Below are 11,591 nucleotides of genomic sequence, written 5' to 3' on the forward strand. Positions count from 1 at the left end.
TCCTTGCATCTGTGAACTAAACCAGAGTAGGGTTAAGACAACAACCCGCGTGCAGATAACGACAAGTTGAACCCAGAGTGGCTTATGATGCTCCTTGGTCTGCATGAGGGGGGGTTAAACCAACCATGACTTGACCAAATCTCTCTCAGTATTACATTTTCATGACACTGGTCACCAGCCTCCAAAACACAACGAAGGCTGGTCACCAGTGTCCAAAACACAGTGAAGGCTGGTCACCAGCAAAAACACAAGCAAGGCTGGTCACCAGTGTCCAAAACACAACGAAAGCTATTCACCAGTGTCCAAAACACAACAAAGGCTGTTCACCAGCATCCAAAACACAACAAAGGCTAGAGACCAGCGAAAACACAACATAGGCTGGTCACCAGTGTCCAAAACGCAACAAATGCTGGTCACCTAATATCAAAAACACAACGAATACTGGTCACCTAATGTCAAAAACACAAAAAAGGCTGGTCACTAGTGTACAAAACACAACAAAGACTGGTCACCAGGGAAAGCACAACGAAGGCTACATACCAACGAAAACACAAGGAAGGCTGTTCACCATTGAAAACACAAGCAAGGCTGGTCACCAGCGTCCAAAACACAGCAAAAGCTGGTCACCATCATCCAAAACACAGCAAAAGCTGGTCACCAGCATCCAAAACACAGCAAAAGCTGGTCACCAGCATCCAAAAGACAACGAAAGCTGGTCACCAGCATCCAAAAGACAACGAAAGCTGGTCACCAGCGTCAAAAACACAAGCAAGGCTGGTCACCAGCAAAAACACAAGCAAGCCTGATCACCAGAGAAAACACAAGCAAGGCTGGTCACCAGCGAAAACATAACGAATGCTGGTCACCAGCGTCCAAAACACAAAAAAGGCTGGCCACCAGCATCCAAAACACAACGAAGCCTAGACAACAGCATCCAAAACACAACAAAGCCTAGACACCAGCGAAAACACAACAAAAGCTGGTCACCAGCGAAAACACAACAAAGGCTGGTCACCAGCGAAAACACAACAAAGGCTGGTCACCAGTATTCAAAACACAACAAAGGCTGGTCACCAATGTCCAAAACACAAGGAAGCCTGGTCACCAATGTCCAAAACACAACGAAGGCTGGTGACCAGCGTCCAAAACACAACAAAAGCTGGTCACCAGCGTCCAAAACACACGAAGGCTGGTCACCAGTGTGCAAAACACAACGAAGGCTGGTCACCAGCGAAAACACAAGCAAGGCAGGTCACCAGCGAAAACACAAGCAAGACTGGTCACTAGCAAAAACACAAGTAAGGCTGGTCACAAGCGAGAACACAAGCAAGGCTGGTGACCAGCTAGAACACAAGCAAGGCTGGTGACCAGCTAGAACACAAGCAAGGCTGGTCACCAGCGAGAACACAAGCAAGGCTGGTCACCAGCGAGAAAACAAGCAAGGCTGGTCACCAGCGAGAACACAACAAAGGCTGGTCACCAGTATTCAAAACACAAGCAAGGCTGGTCACCAGCGAGAACACAAGCAAGGCTGGTCACCAGCGAGAACACAATCAAGGCTGGTCACCAGCGAGAACACAAGCAAGGCTGGTCACCAGCGAGAACACAAGCAAGGCTGGCCACCAGCGAGAACACAAGCAAGGCTGGTCACCAGCGAGAACACAAGCAAGGCTGGTCACCAGCGAGAACACAAGCAAGGCTGGTGACAAGTGTCCAAAACACAACAAAGGCTGGTGACAAGTGTCCAAAACACAACAAAGGCTGGTGACAAGTGTCCAAAACACAACGAAGGCTGGATATCAGCGTCCAAAACACAACAAAGGCTGGACACCAGCAAAAACACAAGCAAGGCTGGTCACCAGCAAAAACACAAGCAAGGCTGGTCACCAGCAAAAACACAAGCAAGGCTGGTCACCAGCAAAAACACAAGCAAGGCTGGTCACCAGCGAAAACACAACAAAGGCTGGTCACCAGTTTTCCAAAACACAACAAAGGCTGGTCACCAGTTTTCCAAAACACAAGGAAACCTGGTTACCAGTGTCCAAAACACAACAAAGGCTGGTGACTAGCGTCCAAAACACAATGACAACACTACAAAAGCTGGTCACCAGTGTCCAAAACACAACGAAAGCTGGTCACCAGTGTCCAAAACGCAAAAAAGGCAGGTCCCCAGTGTCCAAAACACAACGAAGGCTTGTCACCAGTGTCCAAAATACAACGAAGGCAGGTCACCAGTGTCTAAAACACAATGAAGGCTGGTTACCATCGAAAACACGAAGCCTGCTCACCCAGGCATGCTGGTTTATGCAGATTTTTTCAACATCAGTAAGTGAGGCTGAAGGACTCCAGGAGCGACTGGAAAAGGAAATAGCTGAGCTAAAGGAGCAGAAGCACTGAGCTGGAGCAGCTCTCACACACAGAGGATCACATCCATGTCCTTCAGGTGACATAAATGGCTCTCTATACATAGCAGCAGGTATCACTGCTGAAAGTGACAATAATATTTTCCCTGTTTTCAGTCCCTCTGCGACTTTCCTGGATCTGAGGCCTTGCTCAGCATTACTGTCAACCAACATACCTCCTTTGAAGATGTGAAGAAATTAGTTTCTGATCTGCAAAATCAAATTGAAGATACAGTGCATTCGGAAAGTATTCAGACCCCTTGACTTTTCCCACATTTTCTTACGTTACAGCCTTATTCTAAAATAGATTTTTTTTAAATCCTCATCAATCTAAACACAATACGCCATAATGACAAAGCAAAAACTTAATTTTTTCCAAATGTACTAAAAATGTAAAACGGAAATATACCATTTACATAAGTATTCAGACCTTTTAATCAGTACTTTGTTGAATCACCTTTGGCAGCGATTACAGCCTCGAGTCTTCTTTGGTATGACGCTACAAGTTTGGCACACCTGCATTTCTGGGGCTCTCGAGTGCCACAAATCAAATCTCATTTTATTGGTCACATACACATGGTTAGCAGAAGTTGCAGTGAGCGTCGCGAAATGCTTGTGCTTCTAGTTGACAGTGCAGCAATATCTAACATGTAATCTAACAATTACCCAACAACTCCAGTAATATCTAACAAGTAATCTAACAATTCCCCAACACCTACCTAATACAGACAAATCTAAAGGGGTGAATGAGAATATGTACATATAAGTACATGGATGAGCGACGACGGAGCGGCATAGGCAAGGTGCAGTAGATGGTATAAAATATATATACATGTGATATGAGTAATGTAAGATATGTAAACATTATTAAAGTGGCATTATTTAAAGTGTTAGGTTCTAATTTTAAGAGTAAATGACTCCACGGACACTAGGAAAGCTTAAACAACTTTAATTCTTCCCAAAGGGTCGATACAGCTGCATTCAGACAAACGACATTTCACACAAGCACTGATATTTAACCCTTTCTCCTAGGTTGAGTCTCCTCCACAACTGAACAGACCATTGTATCTCTGTTGCTAGACAGAACCTTAGTGATATCTGTTGTTCCTCACTTCATCTAACCTGACCTCTAGCCCAAAGTGCTCACTCCTCCCCAACTCAAGGCTGTCATGGTTATTGATACCAGACTGTGTCTCCTCTCCTCCTAGAGGATCCCTGATGGCTAACAATAACATATCCTGACATAATGTAAATGCTATACATTACCCTCTCTCCCTCAGTGACATTGTTAGGTTCTAAGATTTCCACCCGTCTCCCCTACACTCTCCAAAGCCATCTAACTCCTACAGATAACCATTAACTTCTGATGTAAAAACCAGTCTCGTTCACTGTTAGACACTATCCTTATGAGTATAACAATGTTCCAGGTTTCACCCAGAATCTAACAGTCTCCTGTCTGGAACAATAGCTTCCTAATGTTCAACTTACATAAACCTTGAAATTACTTATAAATGAACAAACAATGTGCATCTGTAAAAGTTTGTCAGGGTTTTGGGTGGGTGACAAGCCAAATTTCTTCAGGCACCCGAGGTTGAAGAGGCACTGTTGAGCCTTCTTCACCACACTGTCTGTGTGGGTGGACCATTTCAGTTTGTCTGTGATATGTACACCGAGGAACTTAAAACGTTATGCCTTCTCCACTGCTGTCTCTTTGATGAGGATAGGGGGTGCTCCCTCTGCTGTTTCCTGAAGACCACGATCATCTCCTCTGTTTTGTTGACGTTGAGTGAGAGGTTGTTTTCCTGACAGCACACTCCGAGTGCCCTCACCTCCTCCCTGTAGGCCGTCTCGTCTTTGTTGGTGATCAGGCCCACTACTGTTGTGTCGTCTGCAAACTTGATGATTGAGTTGGAGGAGTGCATGGCCACGCAGTCGTGGGTGAACAGGGAGTACAGGAGAGGCCTGAGCACACACCCTTGTGGGGCCCCAGTGTTGAGGGTCAGAGAAGTTGAGATGTTGTTTCCTACCTTCACCACCTGGGGCCGTCATTGTAAATAAGAATATGTTCTTAACTGACTCACTAGGCATGTCAGTTACGAACAAATTCTTATTTACAATGACGGTCTACCAAAAGGCAAAAGGCCTCCTTGTGGGGACGGGGACTGGAATTAAAAATACAAATAAATGTAATAACAATATAGGACAAAACACACATCATGACAAGAGAGACAACACAACACTACATAAAGAGAGACCTAAGACAACCAAGCATGGCAGCAACACATGACAACACAGCATGGTAGAAACACAACATGACAACAACATGGTAGCAACACAATATGGTAGCAGCACAACAGGGTACAAACATTATTGGGTACAGACAACAGCACAAAGGGCAAGAAGGTAGAGACAACAATACATCACACAAAGCAGCCACAACTGTCAGTAAGTGTCCATGATTGAGTCTTTGAATGAATAGAATGAGAAAAAAAAACTGTCCAGTTTGAGTGTTTGTTGCAGCTCGTTCCAGTCGCTAGCTGCAGCGAACAGAAAAGATGAGCGACCCAGGAATGTGTGTGTTTTGAGGACCTTTAACAGAATGTGCCTTGCAGAACGGGTGTTGTATGTGGAGGATGAGGGCTGCAGTAGATATCTCAGATGGGGGACGTGAGGCCTAAGAGGGTTTTATAAATAAGCATCAATTATGAAATATGATATAGGTGGGAAAAGGGTACTGTTTTTCATTCATAGCAGCCATTGATTCATTACATGTATTAAATTCATGCTGGATCATTACCATGAAAAGGAAGTGATAGTAAACTTACTTATCAAAATGTGAAAATATTATTAAATGATTTTTGACATTGCGTATACTTTGAATAAATACATAAAAGATAAACATTAACATTTTCCTGTGAACCAGTTACTACATTTCACATTGAATGATAAAGGCACTCATGTAGAATGTCAAATGTAATATCATGAACAAAAATAGCTCAATGCTTATTCATCTTCCAAAGAATCGAATGAAACTAGATGTACGTACCTCAGTCAGTCAGTTAGAAGCTAACTTCTCCCGCCTGTTGATATGCTGCAGATCCAGTGAGGGGGGATGGAATCCAACAACCTGTATGAAACCTGAGAGGGAGGGATCCACTACCAGCGCTTTAAATAATCACCCATTTACTCTGCGGTTGCCAAGGTACCGTTACTACAGCGAAGTAGGCTGTACACTGACCCTGTCACATCTTCCACTCCTTTCAGGAAACCATGAATTGGGATCATAGTGGGAGAATCTCAATATTCTCTTGATTCCTCGCGTCCTCTCTCCTTGCCTCCAATGCAGTTTGAGGCTAGGAAAGAGGATGCGAGGAATCAAGGGAATACTATTGAGATGCATCCATGGTGGTATTATAGAATCAAACATTGAACTGTGCATGCGTTTACCTTTGATGGCCTGATTAGGTAATGCCTACTCAATGGGTTACATCAGATGTGAATGGTGTTCATCAGGTGTTTCCACATTGAGTTCAAACCACGTTCATACATCATTAATATCAATAATATGTGGGCTTGTTCTGATTAACTAATAGTTCACCTGGGGTCGAGGAAACAAAATATCCTGATGGTGTTAAAAGTCTCTGTGTGCGAATCTTAAATTGTACTATTTTACCTATATAGTACACTACTTGTGACCAGTCCTATAGGCCCTGGTCAAAAGTAGTGCACTATAAAGGTAGTGCACATTTGGGATGGACACATGGGTGCTGTGGTACCAGAATATATGTTCTTGAGTGATTTTATATTTAGATAACTGAGTATAGTTTCTGTGTAGCCATTTCCGATCTTCTACATTATATAAAAGATGAGATAAAAACATCCTAGAACATGTTTACACCAGTTATCCTAACTGTTATGGTGAGGAGTTGCATTTTACATATTAGGTAGACTTCCCCTGTAATCAATCATTCCCATTGAATATTAATTTTATATGAAGCAAAACATGCCCTTTTAATGAAATACAGTTGCTCAAACTCATATTCATCTGATGTTCATACACTAAATGCACATATTTTTTTATTTTACATTTTAGTCATTTTTGGAGACGCTCTTATCCAGGGCATACATTTTCGTACTGGTTCCCCATGGGAATCAAACCCACAACCCTGGCGTTGCAAGCGCCATCCTCTACTGAGCCACACATGTAAATCATATTAAAAAAAGAAAAATCTACTTTGAGTACACACTGAACAAAAATAAACAACATGTAGTGTTGGTCCCATGTTTCTTGAGCTGAAATAAAAGATCCCAGAAATTTTCCATACGCAAAAAAGCTTATTTCTCGGATCTTTCGTGCACAAATTACACTGAACAAAAATATAAAATGCAACATGCAACAATTTCCAAGATTTACAGTTCATATAATGAAATCAGTCAATTGAAATAAATTCATTAGGCCCTGATCTATGGATTTCCCATGACTGAGAATAGAGATACACATCTGTTGGTAACAGATAGCTTAAAAAAAAGGTAGTGGTGTGGATCAGAAAACCAGTCAGTATCTGGTGTGACCACCATTTGCCTCATATAGCGTGACATCTCCTTTACATAGAGTTGGTCAGGCTGTTGATTGTGGCCTGTGGAATGTTGTCCCACTCCAGTTCAACGGATGTGCGAAGTTGCTGGATATTGTCGGGAACTGGAACACGCAGTCGTACATGTTGATCCAGAGCTTCTAAAACATGCTCAATGGGTGACATGTCTGGTGAGTATGCAGGCCATGGAAGAACTGGAACATTTTCAGCTTCCACAAATTGTTTACAGATCTTTGTGACATGGGGTTGCGCATTATCATGCTGAAACATGAGGGGATGGGGGCAAATGAATGGCACAACAACTGGCCTCAGGATCTCGTCATGGTATCTCTGTGCATTAAAACATTAAATTATCTGGCAAGATCTGGTGGACATTCCTGCAGTCAGCATGCCAATTGCACGCTCCTGCAAAACTTGAGACTGTGGCATCTGTGGCATTGTGTTGTGTGGCATTGTGTTGTGTGACAATACTGCACATTTTAGAGTGGAATTTTATTGTCCCCGGCACAAGGTGCACCTGTGTAATGATCATGCTGTTTAATCAGCTTCTTGATATGCCACACCTGTCAGGTGGATGGATTATATTTTAGAAATGCTGACTAACAGGGATGTAAACACATTTTTGCACATCATTTGAGAGAAATATGCATGTAAACTTTCTTTGATCTTTAATTTCAGCTCTTTAAATGTTGCGTTTATATTTTTGTTCAGTAAAGATGAGTGTACCTAAAAGTGAGTGTACAGTGCAATCGGAAAGTATTCAGACGCCTTCACTTTTTCCACATTGTTACGTTACAGCCTTATTCTAAAATGGATTAAATAAAACATGTTCTATATCAATCTACACACAATAGCCCATAATGACAGTGAAAACAGGTTAAGAAATGTTTGCAAATATATTACAAATAAAAAAACAGAAATTCCTTATTTACATAAGTATTCAGACACTTTGCTATGAGACTCGAAATTGAGCTCAGGTGCATCCTGTTTCCATTCATCATCCTTGAGATGTTTCTACAACTTGGAGTCCACCTGTGTTAAATTAAATTATTTGGACATGATTTGGAAAGGCACACACCAGTCTACATAAGGTCCCACAGTTGACAGTGCATGTCAGAGCAAAAATCAAGCCAAGTTTGGAACCACCAAGACTATTCCTAGAGCTGGCCGCCCAGCCAAACTGAGCAATTGGGGGAGAAGGGCCTTCGTCAGGAAGGTGACAAAGAACCCAATGGTCACTCAGAGAACTCCAGAGTTCCTCTGTGGAGATGGGAGAACCTTCCAGAAGGATGACCATCTCTGCAGCACTCTACCAATCAGGCCAGATGGAAGCTACTCCTCAGTAAAAGGCACATAATAACCTGTTTGGAGTTTGCCAAAAGGCAGCTAAAGGACTCAAGACCATGAGAAACAAAATTCTCTGGTCTGATGAAACCAAGATTGAACTCTTTGGTATGAATGCCAAGCGTCACATCTGGAGAAAACCAGTCACCGCTTATCACCTGGCCAATACCACCCCTACGGTGAAGCATGGTAGTGGCAGCATTATGGGGATGCTGGGGGATGTTCTTCAACGGCAGGGACTGGGAGACTAGTCAAGATCGAGGGAAAGATGAACGGAGCAAAGTAAAGTGAGATCCTTTATGAAAACCTGGTTCAGACCTGACTGGGGCGAAGGGTCAACTTCCAAAAGGACAACGACCCTAAGCACACAGCCAAGACCACGCAGGAGTAGCTTCGGGGCAAGTTTCTGAATGTCCTTGAGTGGTCCTGCCAGAACCCGGACTTGAACATGATCGAACATATCTGGAGAGACCTGAAAATTGCTGTGCAGCGACACTCCCCATCCAACCTGACAGAGCTGGAGAGGATCTGCAAAGCTCACACTAGCTTTAGCCCCGGCGGGAGCAGGCCTGCCTAGGCAAGTGCAGGGGGGTGGCCTAGCATTACGTGCCTCGGAGGGAGACAACGTCTGCATAGCGTGACAATTTCCAATGATTTGTGAATCTGTTCAGACCAAACTAGCGCAACAGCTAAAATGGCTCTGAAAAAAATATTATTTCAGCTACTAGGGAGAAGTATCTTACAAAATAACTACACTATGGCATTCACTAATCAAACTGTTTACGTTTTATAGAAATGTGGGTATATTTGTGGATTTTTCTGTTTGTTTACTTACTCAACCTTAAATGTTTACTATATTTTGCTACTTCACTCAAGCAAAACTTTTTTAAAGTCAACTTTTTTTTTTAACACTAAGAAAATTCTAAATTTCTTCCACCCGATGCACCATCATATTTCTCTCCCCAAATGATACTCAAACTTTTTCTAATTTGTTATGAGTGAAAGTGTATTAGTCTGAGTGTAGTTATTTCTGATTAAATATGTGCTCTAACTTCCCCATAGTCTAAAGTAATAAGGTTAATATAGTCAAAGCAATCAGACCAGATATTTCTACATTTTGATCTTTGATTATATTTCACCACTTCACTTAAGTAAAACGATTTAAACTTCTTCCACAAACATACTTTAAGAGCTGACGCAAGTCCTAACATTTATCTTCATGAAAAAAAGAAAAAGAAAATCGATCTTAAGTGGGTTAGCCATCAGTGACAGAGTTGACAAGCCACTGATGGAGTTAAAAACAGATAATAAAAATACAATTTCGCCTGTAAAAACAAGTTAAATACAAGCATTTGTAAATAATGGAAAAATATAAATGTGAAAATCCACAATAAAAACAATCAGATGTTTCAGCACTCTGACCGAGTTGATAAAAATATAATTTGTCTTCATTCGAGTGGTATACACAGAACCAATTGTGTTTTTCCCCAGTTGCTTTGACTCTGAACCGTATTAAAAGTATCATATTTGAACCAAAATGTATATTCTATCAGGCAGATGGAGTTGACAGTTTACGGTTGTGACCATGGTGATTCCAATATTGTTTGTTTAAATCTATCGAAAGTGGAGCACTTTACAGACCATGAGTGGTCTTGCTGCACTACATGTGCATGTAATGAGGACACAAATGTTAAAATGGCAAAAAGGCAGACGTTTTACATGCCCCCAACCGATTGTTTTTTTTGTTCGTTTATCTGCGTTGTTTGTAACTTTTTATTATATTTTTTTAAACTATTTTTGTACATAATGTTGCCGCTGCTGTCTCTTATGACTGAAAATAACTTCTAGACATCAGGACTGCGATTACTCACCATGGACTAGCAGAATCCTTTATCTTCTTTCACGACTCTGACAAGCCCGAGGCGGAGGATATACGGCTCCCTCGGGAACAGGCCCCGACCCCAGTGATCTGCATGAAGAGGAGGTGGAGAAAGAGAGGCCGGAGGGCGGGCTGCCTTCTGAGGAGTAGGCGGCGATCGAATAGAGGACTGAGCATGCCCCCATTCTCATCGACAGAGCTGCAGTGGAGCAGGTTGAGAGCTTCAAGTTTCTTGGTGTCCACATCAACAAACTAACATGGTCCAAGCACACCATGACAATCATGAAGCGGGCAGGACAAAACCTATTCCCCCTCAGGAGACTGAAAAGGTTTGGAATGGGTCCTCAGATCCTCAAAAGGTTCTACAGCTGCACCATCGAGAGCATCCAGACTGGTTGCATCACTGTTTGGTATGGCAACTGCTCGGCCTCCGACCGCAGGCACTACAGAGGGTAGTGCGAACAGCCCAGTACAGCACTGGGGCCAAGCTTCCTGCCATCCAGGACCTCTATACCAGGCGGTGTCAGAGGAAGGCCTTGAAAATTGTCAAAGAATCCAGCAACCCTAGTCATAGACTGTTCTCTCTGCTCCCACACGGCAAGCGGTACCGGAGCACTAAGTCTAGGTCCAAGAGGCTTCTAAACAGCTTCTACCCCACAAGCCATAAGACTCCTGAACATCTAGTCAAATGGCTACCCAGACTTGTCACATTGCCCCCCTCACCACAGCCCCTCTCTGTCATCTATGCATAGTCACTTTAATTAACTCTACCTACATGTACATACTACCACAACTAACCGGAGCCCCTGCACATTGACTCTGTAGCAGCACCCCCCTGTATCTATTGTTATTTTTACTGCTCTTTAAATACTTGTTACTTTTCTCTCTTATCGTTATCTGTATTTTTTTTAAACTGCACTGTCGGTTAGGGGCTTGTAAGTAAGCATTTCACTGTAAGGTACCAAATACCTGTTGTATTTGGCGCATGTGACTAATACAATTTGACTTGACATGAGGGTTTTTTATGGTATAGCTGACACAGCGCATTCCTGATTAATTTAGGATTTTAGACAAATCTGACAGAAGTGACCAAATCTCTGGATCGTTTAAGAATCACAGTTGAGCGCTTGAAATTGGGATCCTTTGCTTCGGACAAGGACATTTTCAGGCACAGAGCCGACATGGAAATTAACAAATATTTCAAGTATTTAAAAAAATTCCCAAAACTAATCTTTTCCCTTACAAATTTCCCCTAAATGTCATTTTTATGCCTAAATAATGCAACAAAATCAAAAGAAATTCTAGTAAAAAAAATCCCTCTACAACATAATATATAACGTTTCCATCAGAGACAAATGGAAGGATGTGATG

This window comes from Salmo salar, chromosome ssa13, assembly GCF_905237065.1.
Source record: "Salmo salar chromosome ssa13, Ssal_v3.1, whole genome shotgun sequence".
NCBI classification, from domain to species: domain Eukaryota; kingdom Metazoa; phylum Chordata; class Actinopteri; order Salmoniformes; family Salmonidae; genus Salmo; species Salmo salar.